Here is a 15,635-nt window from a genome sequence, read left to right on the forward strand (position 1 = left end):
CCAGCACTACAATAGAGTGCACACAGACATACATACACCATGGACATATGCATGTATGCACACACACAGACACATATAAAATGAGTATATTTTATATACTCTCTGATTCAGATTGAAAAACGTTTTGAGGACTGCAGACCCCACCATTGGCTTTTCTGGCACAGAGTTGTGGGTTAGAATGTGAAGTGCCCAGCAAAACCAAGGCAGCCTGAAGAGGGGACTACAGGACACAGCAAGGCCCTGAAAGGAGCCGGAGGCCTCCTTGTGTTATACTTGCTCAGTTTTCTTCTTTTCTTTTTTCTTTCTTTTATTTGATTTCGATACAGGGTCTCACTCTCTAATCCTGACTGACTAGCCTGGATCTTGATATATAGACCAGACCTCAAACTTAAAGAGATCTGTCTGCCTCTGCCTCCCAAGTGCTGGGATGAAAGATGTGTGCCACAATGCCTGGCTTTGAACTTTCTGTTTGCATGTTTGCTGAGCCAGAGGATGGCCCTGGCTTCTTTCCCTGAGTGACGGATTTAGATGTTCAAATGCAGAGCGTTGTAACTCCTTATAACCGACACGAGGGTTGGCTACCCCAGACACCTAAGCAATGGATAGTTTCCATTCATGATGCAGATCTGATTATTTTAACAATATGTAATTGTTTCAAATGTGTGTGTGTGTGTGTGTGTGTGTGTGTGTGTGTGTGTGTGTGACTGAATGAGAGAGGCTATCATCCTATGATCCAGGCTAGCCTAGAATTCACTGTGGAGTTTAGATTGGCCTCAAACATGAAATCTCTTGCCTGCAAAGCCAGAAGAGACCATGTGACCTCTGGTAGTGAGGTTACAGACAGTTGTGAGCCCCCATGTGGGTACTGAAAACCAAACCCAGGTCCTCTGGAAAAGCAGCCAGTGCATGGAGCCATCTCTCCAGCCCTAAACAGATACTCTTCTCCTTGTATTTAAGACAGTATCTCAATAATGGCCATCTGGGAAGGGGACCACCAGGTGACCAGTAGAGAGATGAGCTGAGAAACATTTTCTGAGGCTCTGATACTCACCACACAGTGTGAGCTGAAGATGGTTGTTGCAGTAGCTTCCTGAGGCCCATTAACAAGTGAGTGTAACTGAGATGGGATAGGTGGGAAAAATACTCTGTCCCAGGTTTAGACGTTGCTTATCTAACATTGGCAGGGCCCTGCCCCCTGCAGAGGCACTAGAAGACAGCTTACCCCTTGTCTCTGCCAGTTTCCAGCCCCTGCCCTGGCATCCCTGGACTTGAGAAGCATCACACCATTCTCCGTCCCTGCCACCAGGCATGTTCTCATCCCGGTATCCATTCGTCTCTGCTTTGGTGTCTCACTACATAGCTCTGGTGACCTAGGCTTACTATGTAGACAAGGCTGGACTTGAACTCACAGGAATCCACCTGCCTCTGCCTGCTGCTGAGTGCTGGGATTAAAGCTGTGTACCATCATGTCGAGATTACTTTTTTTTTTTTTTTTGGATACACAGTTACTCTGTGTAGCCCTGGCTATCCTGGAACTCACTCTATAGGCCAGGCTGACCTCCAACTCAGAGATCTGCTTGCTTCTGCCTCTGGAAGGTGGGATTAAAGGTGAATACTGCTACCATCACCCATTTGTGATGACTTTCTGTTTTAGAACACCTGAAAATGTAGTCAGAGCACATCTGGGTAAATTAAGACAAGCTCCTCATTTGAGATTGATAACCCAGTCACATCTTTGAGTTTTTTTTTTTTTTAATGTGTGAATCCCTGTGTGTTTGTGAACTTGAGCCCAGGTAGCTACAAATGTCGAGGTGTCACGTCTTCCTGGTGCTAGAGGTACAGGCAGTTGTGAAGTGCCCCAAAAGGTCTGGGAACAGTACCTGAGTCTTCTGAAGAAGCAGTGTGTGCTCTTAATTGATGAGCCATGTCCACACTCCCACCCACTCATATACTTTATCATGTTTAATGACATTCACATTTTGTCAATGAAGGCAATACAAGTTCCAGAGATTGGGACATAGATGTGTCTTTTAGAACGGGCCACCATGACTGGCCACTGCAGTTATTGAATAAAGACATATTGGCACATTCATGTTGGTTGGAAATACTATAATAACATTAATGAGGGATGGAGCAAGAGTGCACCACCCAGGTTCTTAACCAGTGTCTTCTGCAAACAGTTGGGACCTTGCTGGGTATGGCAAGATGTCTGTAGCTCTTTTCTTTCTTTTCTTATTTATTATTTAATATTTTTCACAGTCCAGACTTTATTCCCCTCCAGGCACATCCTCCCACTGTTCCACACCCCACACCTCCTCCTCCATCTCCAAGAAGATGTCAGTACCCTCAACCCCACAGGACCTCCCGACTCCCTGGGACCCCAAGTCTCTTGAGGCTTAGGTGAATCTTCTCTGACCGAGTCAGTCTGTAGGTCTTAATAACAGGCTTCAGTGCATTACCAAGTTGGTTTGGGAAACTGGTCATCGCAATTTTCAACTTCCAGTAAGACATTTGACTACTCTGAGGTTGCATAGAGAGACAGCAAAAGCTCAAGACACCCTTAAGAGACATGGAGGAGGAAGGATGAAGGGGAAGCTCAGATCCTGCAGCCCAGGCAGTGCACAGAATACAGAAGGCTCTGAGGATGACTGCAGACAGGAACACCATCTGATTGCAACCACATTAGACCTTGTCCTGGCTGGTTTTATGTCAACTTGACACAGCTAGAGTCATCTTAGAGAAGGAATCCTCGATGGAGAAAACGTCTCCAAGTGATCAGGCTGTAGGCAATCATGTATGTCATTTCCTTAATTAGTGATTGATGTGTGAGAGCCCAGCTCACTGTGGGTCATGGCATAAGGCAAATGGTAATCTTTCCAATGATGATGTTGTTAAACCTATGAATTTATATAGTCAAAAACAGGCAGGGAGCCAGGCAGACACTATTAAATTTCAGCACTCAGGAGACAGAGACAGTTGAATCTCTGAGTTTGAGGCCAGCATGGTCTACAGCCACTGCTCTTTAGCGCTAAGTCATGTCTCCAACACTGGCCATACTTTCAATTTTTCAGTAAGCTCCAGGGTAGAAAAGACTTCTTGGCATCGAGGGCAGCTCTGCAATATCGAACAGGGTGGAAAGCAACAGAAAGGGCAAATGGCACAACAACTTGAGCACCTACTATGCTCCTTCTCACACCAACCCATAAGTGTCTAGCAGGATTTCTGTGCAAGGTCATGGTTCCTGTCATAGCAAGAATTGGCTCCAAGTGTCCTGGCTTCCACACCACTGTTTACCGACTGGCTGTCTTTGCCCAGAGGCCAGGCCTTTTGGGTAATCAATCCCCTCCACACAGGTTTCATGGAAGATGAGGAGAAGAGGAAGGGAAGAGAGCAGAAGTTGTAAGTTCCACAGTGGCCCATCCTGAGGCTGAAGGTGGTGATGGAAGGGCAGAAATTAGGAGGCAGAGGACCTGGGTCCTTGCTGGGACTCAGTGTCCCCATAACAAACTACATAGGGAACCCTTCTACCATTAGGGCCTCTCTATCATAAGCTGATCTTATAACTGAAACATTAGTTTAAAATCCTATCTCAATCTCTGTCTCTGTCTCTCCCTTTCTTTGCCTCTTCTCTCTGTCTCTGTCTATATGTCTGGCTCTATCTGTCTCTGTCTCTCTGTCTCTGTCTCTTTCTCTCCCCATATGACTGACTTTATATCTAACTCTGCCTGCCTCTGACACATGAGTTCTCGGATTAAAGGTATAGGCCATCATGACCAACTTTGCCTCATTTTTAAAAATCGACTGTTGATATCATTTCCAATATCCTTAATTCTCTGATTAAATGTTTTGTCACGAGGCTAAAAGCCTTAAATTGTTCTAATTTCTGGTCCCCCTGCTGTTGCCATCAGTCTACCTATGGAAAAATCACACGACACAATGTCTTTAAAAGAGTGATGAACTCTCTCCTCTTACACCAGTGAGCCCAAATAAACTGTCCCTTAAGTTGCTTTTATCAGATAGTTAACTGTCACAGCAATGAGAAAAGTCTCCAAGGTAGTTTATTTTATTTGTTCATTTTGGCATTTTTGGGATAGGGCTTTGTCCTGTTCTTTACTCACTGTGAAGATCAGCCATGCTCCTGGCTCTGCTTCTTTTTTTTGTTTTTGAGACAAGCCCTCTACATAGGCCTGGCTGTCCTAGAAATTGCTATGTAGACCAGAACGGGCTTGACCTCAATTCCACCTGCCTTTACCTCCTGCATGTGTGCCATTATGCCCAGTAGGTTAAAGATTTATTTTTATTTTACATATGAGAGTTTTTGCCTGTATTCCTCTGTGCACTGCATGCATGCAGTACCCACAGGGGCCAGAAGGCGGCTTTGGACTGGTTCCTTTGAAACTGGTCACTCCAGCATAAAAATTGTAAAACCTACATTGTGAATAGGTGTGTACACATGGATCAAATGCAGGATGTTGGGTGTGCTAGGCAAGCACTTTACAACTAAGATATATATGTGTCTTATACATATATACATATATATGTGTATCTCCTCAGCCTATTTCCAGATTTTTATATTTAATATTTTCATATTGTCTACCATGAGCAACTGAAATATTAGAAGCAAATCCTTGCCTAGGAAAAGAGGACTACAGTTCACTCCTCAGTGTGTTGGGAGCAGGTACAGATTTGTCCCAAAATGTTTTTTAACACAAGTCTATGGGTGGTTAATAAAGATGGCTTTTGATGTGACTTTTTTACTGGATAGAATATATTACTCGAGTCTGGGGCTTGGGGGATTATTTAGCCATGAGTAAATGCTGGGTGCTTGAAGCTTGAGGGTCTAAGCTCCGATCCCCAGTAGCTTTGGAATAGCCATGATGTGGCTCTAGCCCCAATGCTGTGAGCCAGCCTAGTGGAAAGGGCCAACTCTAGGTTCAGTGAGATAATCTGTCTCAAGAACAGATGGAGGGCTAGCAAATGCTGAGTCAGCAAAAGTTCTTCCCAGCAAACCTCAGGACCAAGGTTCGATCTCTGACACCCACAGGTGTGAGGAGAGAGCTTACTCCTGCAAAATGTCTTCTGACTTCTGTATGTGTATCGTACCTCTCCCTCTATTCCAAATAATTGTAATAATTGATTTGTAAAATGTAAAGCTACAGAGGGAAATATGAATATAGGTCTTGGGCCCCTATTTGCACAGGCACATGTGAATGTACTTAGATTGATAACTGTAAATCCCTTACTATCGTTTAAAAATTAATTTCATAAAAATAAATAAAAGTAAAAAATAATTTTATGTGTATGTGGTTTTGAAGTTTTTGAAATCAAAACATGTGTGTGTTCTGTCTAGATGTATGTATATGCACCGTGTGTAAGTCTTGTACCAGAGGGACCAGAAGAGGGTGTTGGCTCTCCTAGAACTAGAGTTAGAGAGGTATGTGAACTGCCTTGTGAGTCCTAGGAACTAAAGTTGGGTCCTCTGTAGTTCTGCATGGGCCGGGATCTAACTCCTGGTGGGAACACACTGGAGCGGTGAATGGGTGGTCTGGAGCTCTTACTGTGGTTCCTGTCTGTCTTTCTGTCCGTTAAAGTCTGAGTCTGTAAATTTGTTTCAACTTTTGCTTGCAAGCATTGGGAGGCTCAGAGAGCCTACGGTGTCAGGTGCGGTCAAGTGCAGATGTTCCTTAACACGGAGACCACAGGGGGACTGATGGGCTCTTCAGGTCCCCCTGGAGGGAGCTGGGAAGGCTCTGCTCCTTCTGCTAATGGCAAGAGAATTTTGGCGGGAGCTAAGTCTTGCTGTAACCTGGTTTATCTTGCTCCTGCTATATAGGAAGGAGCACCTAGTTTGTTTCGGCACAGCCAAACAGCTCTGTTATCTGACCCTGCTGTGTGTGCAGGAGCACCTGATGTCTGTAACTGGGCCCATGGAACGGGTAAACTGTGTGTTGATTGTCTTTCTCTGTGTTCTTGGACCTGGACCCCCCCACCCATGGAAAGGTCGAGCTGTATGTGGGGTAATTGTTTTTCTCTGTGTTTGATGATATCTCATTCTATGTTCTTGGACTTAGACTGATGACTTTTTTTTTGGACATTGGACAGACTGAAAGACAAGTAATTCTCTGTTTCTCCGCATGACCCAGTTGTAGGGACTTTTGAGTTGCAGGTGATCAAAAGCAGCAGAGGACATAGTCTTTAGGCCATGATCCTTAGGGCACCTGGACCAAGGGCCCTATATAGTTACCTAGAAAAATCTAGTGGAGGACCCCCTCCTCCCTCACAGATAAAAGCCTTCCTTTCCCAAGACCCACCCCACAGGTTCTGGATGTCAGGAAGAAAGAAGTGTGGGAGCAGAGATCCGGACCTGAGAAACTTCTGATCCTCCAAGACTCCAACAGCGGACCTGTTACTCCAAGACCCTCTCCTACAAATCTCCCTACCTTAGCTCCCATGGCCCGGCCAATGCCAGTACCGGTTCCTCAGCCCATAAGAGACTGGGGCCATTGCATCCCCCTTCACCAGAGGGAGGAATGGGAAGAGACCTGAGAGCCAAACCCCGATACCATGGTGGCTATGTCACTGAGAGCATATGAGCCTCTGGAAAAGGGCAATCAGGCTATGCAAAATTAGCGCTCCTCTTTGGCTGACTTGTAAACTGGAAGACCCAACCCCCTTTTCCAAAGGGTAGGTTAATCTCTTTGAGGCTGTTTTATTTATAATACAGGAAGCCAGAAGCTAGAGACATGGGGGCACCATTGACTGACTAGGCTATCGTCGACAGTGGGTTTCCCCTGACTAGACCTGACTGGGACTTTAATATGGCAGAAAGTAAGGGGCATCTGAATGTCTAATGCCAGGCTCCATTGGCAGGTCTCGCTATATCTTACAAATTTGACCAATGTATGTGAGGTTAGATAGGGATCAAATGAGTCACCTGCTCCCTTTCTAGAGTGACTCATGGAGTCATTCCCTCAGTATACACCCTATGAAACCAGCAGCAAGGAGCACAAAGCTACTGTGACTATGGCTTTTATAGACCAGGCTAGTAGAGATATCAGGAAAAAGCTTCAGAGGCTAGAGGAACAACAGGATAAGTTGTTGAGGGATTTAGTGCAGGTTGCTTTGAAAGTCTACCATAACAGGGAGACAGAGGAGGAGAAGGAGCAGAGAAAGAGAAAGAAAGAAGATGAAAAAGGATATGGGAAAAAAAGAAAAGAGACAGGGAGAGTCCTGACTCTCAGGTCAGAGGATAAATACAAGTTCTTTGAGACCTTGGACAGGGCACCCCAGGACCTAGACTGGTGGTTCGAGGCCTTTCCCCAGGTGTGGAGTGGGATGGCAGGGATGGGGAGGGCCAACAAGCAGCCCCTGATCCATGTGGAGCATAGAGCCCAAGCCTCCCTGGTGTCTGTGCACCAATATGTGATGTTGAGGGAGGCCCAGGATGGAATCAGGCCCCACATTACCAGACTCCTAGAACAAGGGATCCCGTGGAAGCGCCAATCAGCTTGGAATACTCCCCTCCTGCCTGTTAAGAAACTTGGGGCCCAAGACTAAGGAAGACTGTCTAGAGGGGACTAAACATTTCTTGTAGGAGCTGGGAGGATTGAGATACAATCCTCAGCCAAAAAGGCCCAAATCTGCCAGAGAAAAGTAAGTTATCTGGGCTAACTGCTGAAAGATGGCCAGCACTGGCTCTCCAATGCTAAAAAAGAGACCATCCTGCACATCCCTTCTCCACAGAGCCCCAAACAGGTATGGGAATTCCTGAGTACATCCAGGTTCTGCTAGCTATGGATTCCAGGGTTTGCTGAATTGGCTGACCCCCTCAACCCCATGACTAAAAATGGGCAGCCCTTCAATTGGGGTGAAGAAGAGCAACAGGCTTTTGATGTCATTAAGCTGGCTTTACTGGAGGCCCCTGCTCTAGGACTGCCCGTTGCCAGCAGACCTTTTAAACTTTATGTAGCAGAAAAGAGGGAAAAGAAATAAACAAGCAGGAAGTCTTGGATCTAATGAAGCCAGAAACTGTGAGTATTATTCATTACCCAAGACATCGGAAGGGATGAGACTCAATGTCCCTGGGCAAGAATCAGGCAGATCAAGTGGCTCAAGAAGTGGCTATGCAGGAGCCTATCTCAGTTATGGGCCTGCAAGAGACACCCACTGGGAAATGAGACTGGACTAAGGGATGGCCTCACTTAGAATGTAATGAAGAAAAAAAGGACTCAGATTGCTAGCCACCCTACCAACTATTACCAAGAGAAGGTAGGACAATGGCACACATAAGAAGGGAGAACTATACTCCCCAGAAAGCAAGCAAAAGACTCACTAGGCCAAACACACAGATGAACTCATTTAGGGGATAGAAAGCTTGTCCAAGCAGTTAAGAGACCTAATATATATACTTCAGGTTCTGAGCCAGAAAGACAGTAGAACAGTGTAAGGTATGCCAGCAAGAGAATGCTCATGCAGCCAAGAGTAAACATGGTAAAAGACCTAGGGGAGAACAGCTTGGAGTTTATTGGTAGGTCAGTTTTACAGAAGTTAAGCCAGGAAATATGGTTACAAATACCTTCTAGTGTTTGTAGATGTTTTCCCTGGATGGGTTGAGACATTCTCTACTAAGCAGGAAACAGTTACTGTGGTAGCTAAGGAGATATTAGAAGAAAAATTTCCAGAGGTTTGGACTGACCAAGATAATTGGATTGGACAATGGTCCTGCTTTTGTCTCTTAAGGTAAATCAGGGATTGGCAGAGATACTGGGGACTAGTTGGAAGCCCCATTGTGTGTACCGTCCCCAGAGCTCAGGGCAGATAAAGAGAGCTGGACTAAATTTACCTTGGAGACTGGTTCAGACTGGCTGGTGCCCCTCCCCTTAGCCCTGAACACCCCCTGTCATTTTAACCTGACTCCTTTTGAGATCCTGCATGGGACACCTATTCCCTTGACCCCACCCGAATCTTGATCTCCCCCAGGGTGACTTTTCAGGCTGACAAGGATCTTATTGCTTGATAGCAAGCTTTCCAGATCAGGCACTTGGAATTGTGGCCTAAACTTAGTGCCCTGTGTAATGCAGGTACCCCAGAGTTTCCACACAAGTACCAAGTTGGAGATTGGATATATGTTAAGAGATGTTGTGAAGAACACTTGGAAGCAACGTGCAGAGGGCCATTCCTGATGTTGTTGACCACTCCAACCTCCATTAAAGCAGACAGAGTAACTTCTTGGATTCACATCAGATCAGCACCTTTGCTTGATGCCAACTGGATAGCAGCCAGACACCCAAGCAATGCACTTCTGCAAGGCCAGAGAAACCACAAGACAGCTATGGTGTATCTTCCAGTGCTGAGCCCCCACAACCCTACCACAGTAACTTAGCAGGTGCTCTCAGTCACAGATGATGGCTGGGTCCACTAGAGTTGTATCTGGTGGCTGGACCCTGTCTTTGATTTCTGTGATTTAGGAGTGGGTCTTGACTTCTGGGGTGTCGATGCCCTGGAGATGCAGGTAGAGGGATTGCCTGAATGTGGGGAACGAGGGACTTGTGAATCTAAACCAAGTCACAGAAGTGGCCTTGGAGGGTGGGGCTTAGGGTGTGGATACCCAAAATTGAAAACTGTCCTGTGAGAAACCCCCATATATATGTGTCCCCGAGATGGGAGAAGCCAGTAGGAAGCCCATCAGTGTTAGGGTGCCAACCATTTCTTCTATGTTATGAACATTGGAAAGCACATACTGGAGACCATTCTGGGGGTAGTTAAATATTCAACGGCCAAGGTGAGAGAAGGGATACCAAGTAGAAGAGAGAGAAGAGAGTCAGGGCTGGTTGGAGTCTTGGTTTAACAGCTCCCCCTGGTTTACTACCTTGATTTCTGCATTGTTAGGACCCCTGATCATTTTGTTCTTGCTTCTGACCTTTGCCTTTACATTCTAAACCACTTAGATGCCTTTATTAAAGCTCGCAAAGCTATAGTACATTTGATGGCTCTGACACAAAGATATTGAGAGCTAAGTACAGAGGAACAGGGATATGAGCTGCATACCTATCCACAATAGCTTCAAGATTGAAGCATTCACAAAGAAAAGGGGGGAGTGAAAAGATCAGCTCAGGAACTTTGGGAAGGGCATGGAACACTTGCCCCTCAGGAAGGGAGAGGCTAATTAACATTCCTCAGACCACAGGATGGGAACCAACCTGCCGGTGGGGACTCATTCCACAGGATGGGACATTGCCCACCTTCAGACAAGGGAAGTCCTTGCCACCTTATTCTCTAAAGACCAATCAGTTCAAAAAGCCACACTGTTCTGCCAATCACATTGTGCCTAATAACTGCTGCCCTGAAAATTGTATAAAAGCTCATTGAACAAGTTGGACGGGGTTGCCACCTCTCCTTCTAGTTTGGGATGACCCCAGTGCAGTATAAATAATATAGTTTTTATATAAACAATAAATTCCTCTTGCTTTTTGCTCCACGTGGTTCACTTAGTGGGTCTCCTGTAAGCCAAGGCTCAACGTAGTCTTACACCAACATATCCTAATCAATTGAAATTCAAAAGTATGAGGAATTAGAAATTTGTTGGCTGTTATTCAGTGGCCTCTCTAATTTGGTAATTGGAGAAATAGGTCCAATATTGCACAATCCATGTACAATTTCTGCTTGTTTGTAAGTGACAGGGTCTTGCTATGTACCATATAATGGTCTTGAAATCATGTTTCTCCTATCTCAGCCTCTCTATTAGTAGATTGTTTATCCGATGTTCTTACACTATACTGTGGTTTTCAGAACAGCTTATATATTTCAAAATTATTTGTACAGCCAAAAGAAATGTAGACAATTAATTTGGGAGGTAGCTTTTAAGAGAACAACAAAGAGTGAGACTGAATGTTTTTCTTGATATTTATTATTATTGTATCTTCTGAAGAGGGGGAACTTATAATTTCCTTTTTTTCTGAGATGAATTCTTTTCAAAATCATCACAGCCAATGAACCAGAATCTTACCCTCACCAAACATCTGAGTCACCTTCTAAGCAGAACCATTATTCATTATAAAAGTTAATGAGTGACTTCATGGATAGACCATCTTAATACACACATCATTTCTTAAATGAATATAACCTGTTCCCTGTGGGCTGGTTGAGAATGATAACAATCACTCAAGTCAAGTTGCGTTGACCATAACAGGAAATATGTATCCAAATAATCATGCCTATAATCCATTCCTTGGTGCAGCAGAACTGTCAACTCTTAGCTTAGCTATGATGGAGGTAAAATCCTTTGGTGATGTGAGGGACATTGAAGTATAGCTTTATTACAATGAACTCCAATGTCAAAAAATTGTTCTTATTTTGGGTTTGTACAACAGTAAGAGTCAAGATTTTAACGCGCTACTAAAAACAAAACAAACAAATAAAAATACTTTATCTATTTATGTTCATTTAATAACATGCCCACCATTGTTATGATTGGTATAAAAATATATATTGTGTTGAATATAATAAAAACATAGACATTAAAAAAGAGAGTACCAAAAAAAAAAAAACCTGGGATTTACTGAAAGGGGGCACTGAAAATGAAAATGGACAGGAATTGAGAGGATGAAGCCAAGACAAAGTTCTGATCAAGCCTCAAAGTTTAATTCTGTAGCTTCATCTTATAAAGGGAAGACCAGAAAATCCATCCTTTGTTTCAGCTGGATTATGTCATAAAGCAGGCTCAGCTGGCAGCCTATTCCTCTAAGTTCCTGTAGGAAGTTGCAGTGCAGTGAGACTCCACCTAGGTCATAAAACTCACTGTGGCAAGCACTCAAGGTCTGTTTAGCCTTGATCAAGGTTGGGGGAAGGGTACAATTCCCCCTTTTTTGTTTTTTTAAAGATGAACTGGATTGGGTCACAAGATTTATTTGTTTTCCATAATCCCATCTAGGGTATAGAGTGGCCAGGTGACCATGCTTGTCTTTGGTTGGTGTTTATATTGCTCCTTCTTGTCCGTTATGGAGGACAAACATAGCTTTTTGATATATGTCCCTGTCTTAGGTCAATAGGAGCTCAAGAACACTCTTACCTGTCTCTGACTACCAGCCTTCTATAGCACACTCTTTCCCAATTCAGACCAAAGTCAAGAAAGGCATGAATATGCACTCAATGCATTACTTCATAGTGATGGATAACTATCATGTTGAATAGCTGAGCTTGTTGAAAGCAATCCTGTGTGAAGGCAATCAATCTGTTTAAGATACAAGGTCCAAAAATTAAAGGCAACAAGATTATAATTACTGGTCCAAGCAGTATAGAAATTAAAATTGTAAGCCATGGGGAAGTGGAGAATCAGGATTCAAATCATGCCTGATTCTGTTCTTTTCCTCTTTTTCTTTTGGCTAGTTCTTCTCTAACTTTAGCCATAGAATCCTTTACTATTCCTGAATGATCTATGTAAAAGTAACATTCTTAGTGGAGGGCTCTACATAGTCCTCCCTGTTGAAGAAATATAAGATCAAGTTCTCTCCTGTTTTGAAGGACTGCCTCAGAATAAGAAGTTAGTGAGTCTTGCAAATAGGAAATAGAGGTTTTTATCCTTTCTATTTATGTATCTATTGCCATTCTAAGAACTTCATAAATTTTTCCTAGCAAAGCCAGGGCAGAAGCACCAGGAGCTGCTCCTCTCACACAGAGAGAGTTCTTTGGCATCCAAATATTAAAATTTTAAAATTTTAAAATGAAAAGCATGACTTAAATAATTTTATGGTATATGGGGATACAATCCCCCCTTTTTTGTTTTTTATGAAGATATTGTTTTAAAGTTCCATGGGCCTATTCCACAATACCTTGTCCTTTAGGATAATACGGAAATATGAATGCCAAGTATTTGCCATATTTGATTAGGTATGAGTCCTTAAGAATTAACACTATTATGTGGTACATGAAGAAATTGAGGACACTGAGAAACTTTGGCATGCATATTTTCTAGAAATACCAAATTATTGTCTCAAGTTATTACTATTTTGATAATGTAAAGAATGAGTTTGTATGTCAATAGTTCCTGTGTAAGGCCTATAATCTGCCTGATCTACAAATCTGCTGTGGCATTGCTCTAAGGGGTCTGTCCAGGAAATCCAGTATGAGCTCTTAAATGTCCTACAAAGTTAAGGAATAGTATGTTCTCTTAAACTGAGTTGTATTTGCATAAATAATTGCAGTTTCTAAAAACGGAACAATTTCAAGCAATTGTAAACCATGGGATATATATTGGCTATCAGTATACAAATTAAAAGCTTAAATTTTCAACATTTCCTAAGCAGTGGCTACAACACATAATTCATTTATTTGTGAAGAAGGGGGGAAACTCAAAGAATAAACCTGGGATCCAATCACATATGCTGCTTTCCCATTAGATGAGCCATCTGTAAATACAATAAGCACTTTCTCTGTTGGCTATATACCCAACTTACAGGGAACACAAAAGCATCCATACAGGCAAATTTCAACAACTTGTCAACTTTGTCTGAAAAATTTGCACATGAATAGGCCAAATATCAGTATTCTCCAATAACCAATTTAATTGCTGTTTGGAATAAGGAATAAATATTTCATCAGGTTCTTTCCAAAATACTTTCATGATTCTACCCTACAATTCCGTATTAACACAGCAACAGCTTCATAATAGGGTGTTCAAACTTTCCTTGGAGATGAACAAAGCTGAGTCCACATTAATGGTCCCCTTTGCCAAAGAACATCTGTGGGCACATGAGAAAGTAGCAAGAACATGAACCACCAACAGTTGATCATAGTCTGTGAAATGTGTCTGTGGTTGGCTAATGCATCCTCTATTTTCTGCAAAGCTATTTGTCCCACATCAGTTAATTGTCCAGGGGAATTACAATTTGCATATCCCTTGAGAATATCAAACAGAGCTTTAACTTTTCCTGTGGTAAGGTTAAGATGAGGTCTTAGCCAATTAACATCTCCTAGAAGTTTACTAAAGTAAGTAAACTATCTTTTCTTATTTGAATTTTATGTGCCACAATTTGTTTAGGAAAGAACTGATGTCTCAAATATTGAAAAGGATATTGTCTTTGAATCTTTTCTGGAGTAAAAACTACTCCCCAAAATTTTAAAGCTTGTTGTATAAGAGCAAAGTCTTGTATTAAAACACCTTCAGAGAGATCAGCTAATAAAACACCCTCCATATAATGAATAATATATAGTAAAAGGTTCTAAATCTTAAGTTCTTTTTTTAATAAAATATTTTTTAATTTATTTAAGTTGTTTTTGCACTATGATGAGAAAATATACATTTTAATTTATCTGAATTTGTTAACATTTAAAAACATATTTTAAGTAAATAGAATTATATCACATTCCTGTTTCCATTTTGTACCCTAACTCCAACCAGAGAACCCCCCTTCAATACCTGTAATACCTTTTGGGTTTTTTGTCATATTCTTTAAAATTTATAAAATATTTTAACAATAAAAATGAGTATTCTAAAAATTATTTGATATAAAACAACAATCAATTGAACAGTCTTATGTAGATGCTTGTCTATAGTAATACTGAAAATACATATAATTGTCTCAATATAAATTTGAAATAACTCCAAACATATTAACTGTATATTTTAAAATAATACATCACTACTAGTATTTTTTAAATGAACATAAGTACATAAAGTTTTTTGTTTCTTTGTTTTGTTTTTAGGAGAGCTTAAAGTCTTGGCTCTTACTATGGTACAAGCCCAAAATAAGAACAATTTTTAGACATTGGATTTCATTGTAATAAGGCTATATTTCAATAACCCTCACATCACCAAATGATTTTATCTCCATTGTAGCTAAGCTGAGAGATGACAGTTCTATTGGGCCAAGGAATGAATTGTACAATTTTTGCATACGTATTTCCTGCTATGGTCAAAACTATTTGACTTAAGTGATTGTCATCATTCTCAGCCCACAGAGAACAGGTTACATTCATTTAAGAAATGGTGTGTGTATTAAGATGGTCTATCCATGAAGTCATTCACCAACTGTTTCAATGAACAATGGTTCTGCTTGGAGGGTGGCACAGACATTAGGTGAGGGTAAGAATTTGGTTCATTGGCTGTGATAATTTGGAAAAGCATTCATCTCAGAGAAAGAGTAACTTATAAATTCATCTTTTTCAAACTTGATACAATAGTTAACAACATCAAGCAAAGCATTCAGTCTCACTCTTTGTTGTTCGCTTACAAGCCACCTTCCAAGTTAATTGTCTACCTTTCTTTTGGCTGTATAAACTTTTGAATTATGTAAGCTGTTCTGCAAACCATAGTATAATGTAAAAACATCAAATAAACAGTCATATGGAGATAGGAGAAACCTGATTTCAAGGCCATTATATGGAACTCAGCAAGATACTGTCATGTACAAACAAGCAGAAAGTGTACTCTTTTCTGGAGTAACAACTACTCCTCAAAATTTTAAAGCTTGTTGTGTAAGAGAAAAGACTTGTATTAAAACACCTTCAGAGGAATTAGCTATCAAAACACCCTCCACATAATGAATAATATACAGTAAAAGATTCAAAGTCCTAACTTCTTGCATTGAAACAGAAACAAGATTTTTTTTCCTGGTCTACAGAGTGAGTTCCAGGACAGC

Source organism: Mastomys coucha, unplaced genomic scaffold, assembly GCF_008632895.1.
Source record: "Mastomys coucha isolate ucsf_1 unplaced genomic scaffold, UCSF_Mcou_1 pScaffold23, whole genome shotgun sequence".
Lineage (NCBI taxonomy): Eukaryota > Metazoa > Chordata > Mammalia > Rodentia > Muridae > Mastomys > Mastomys coucha.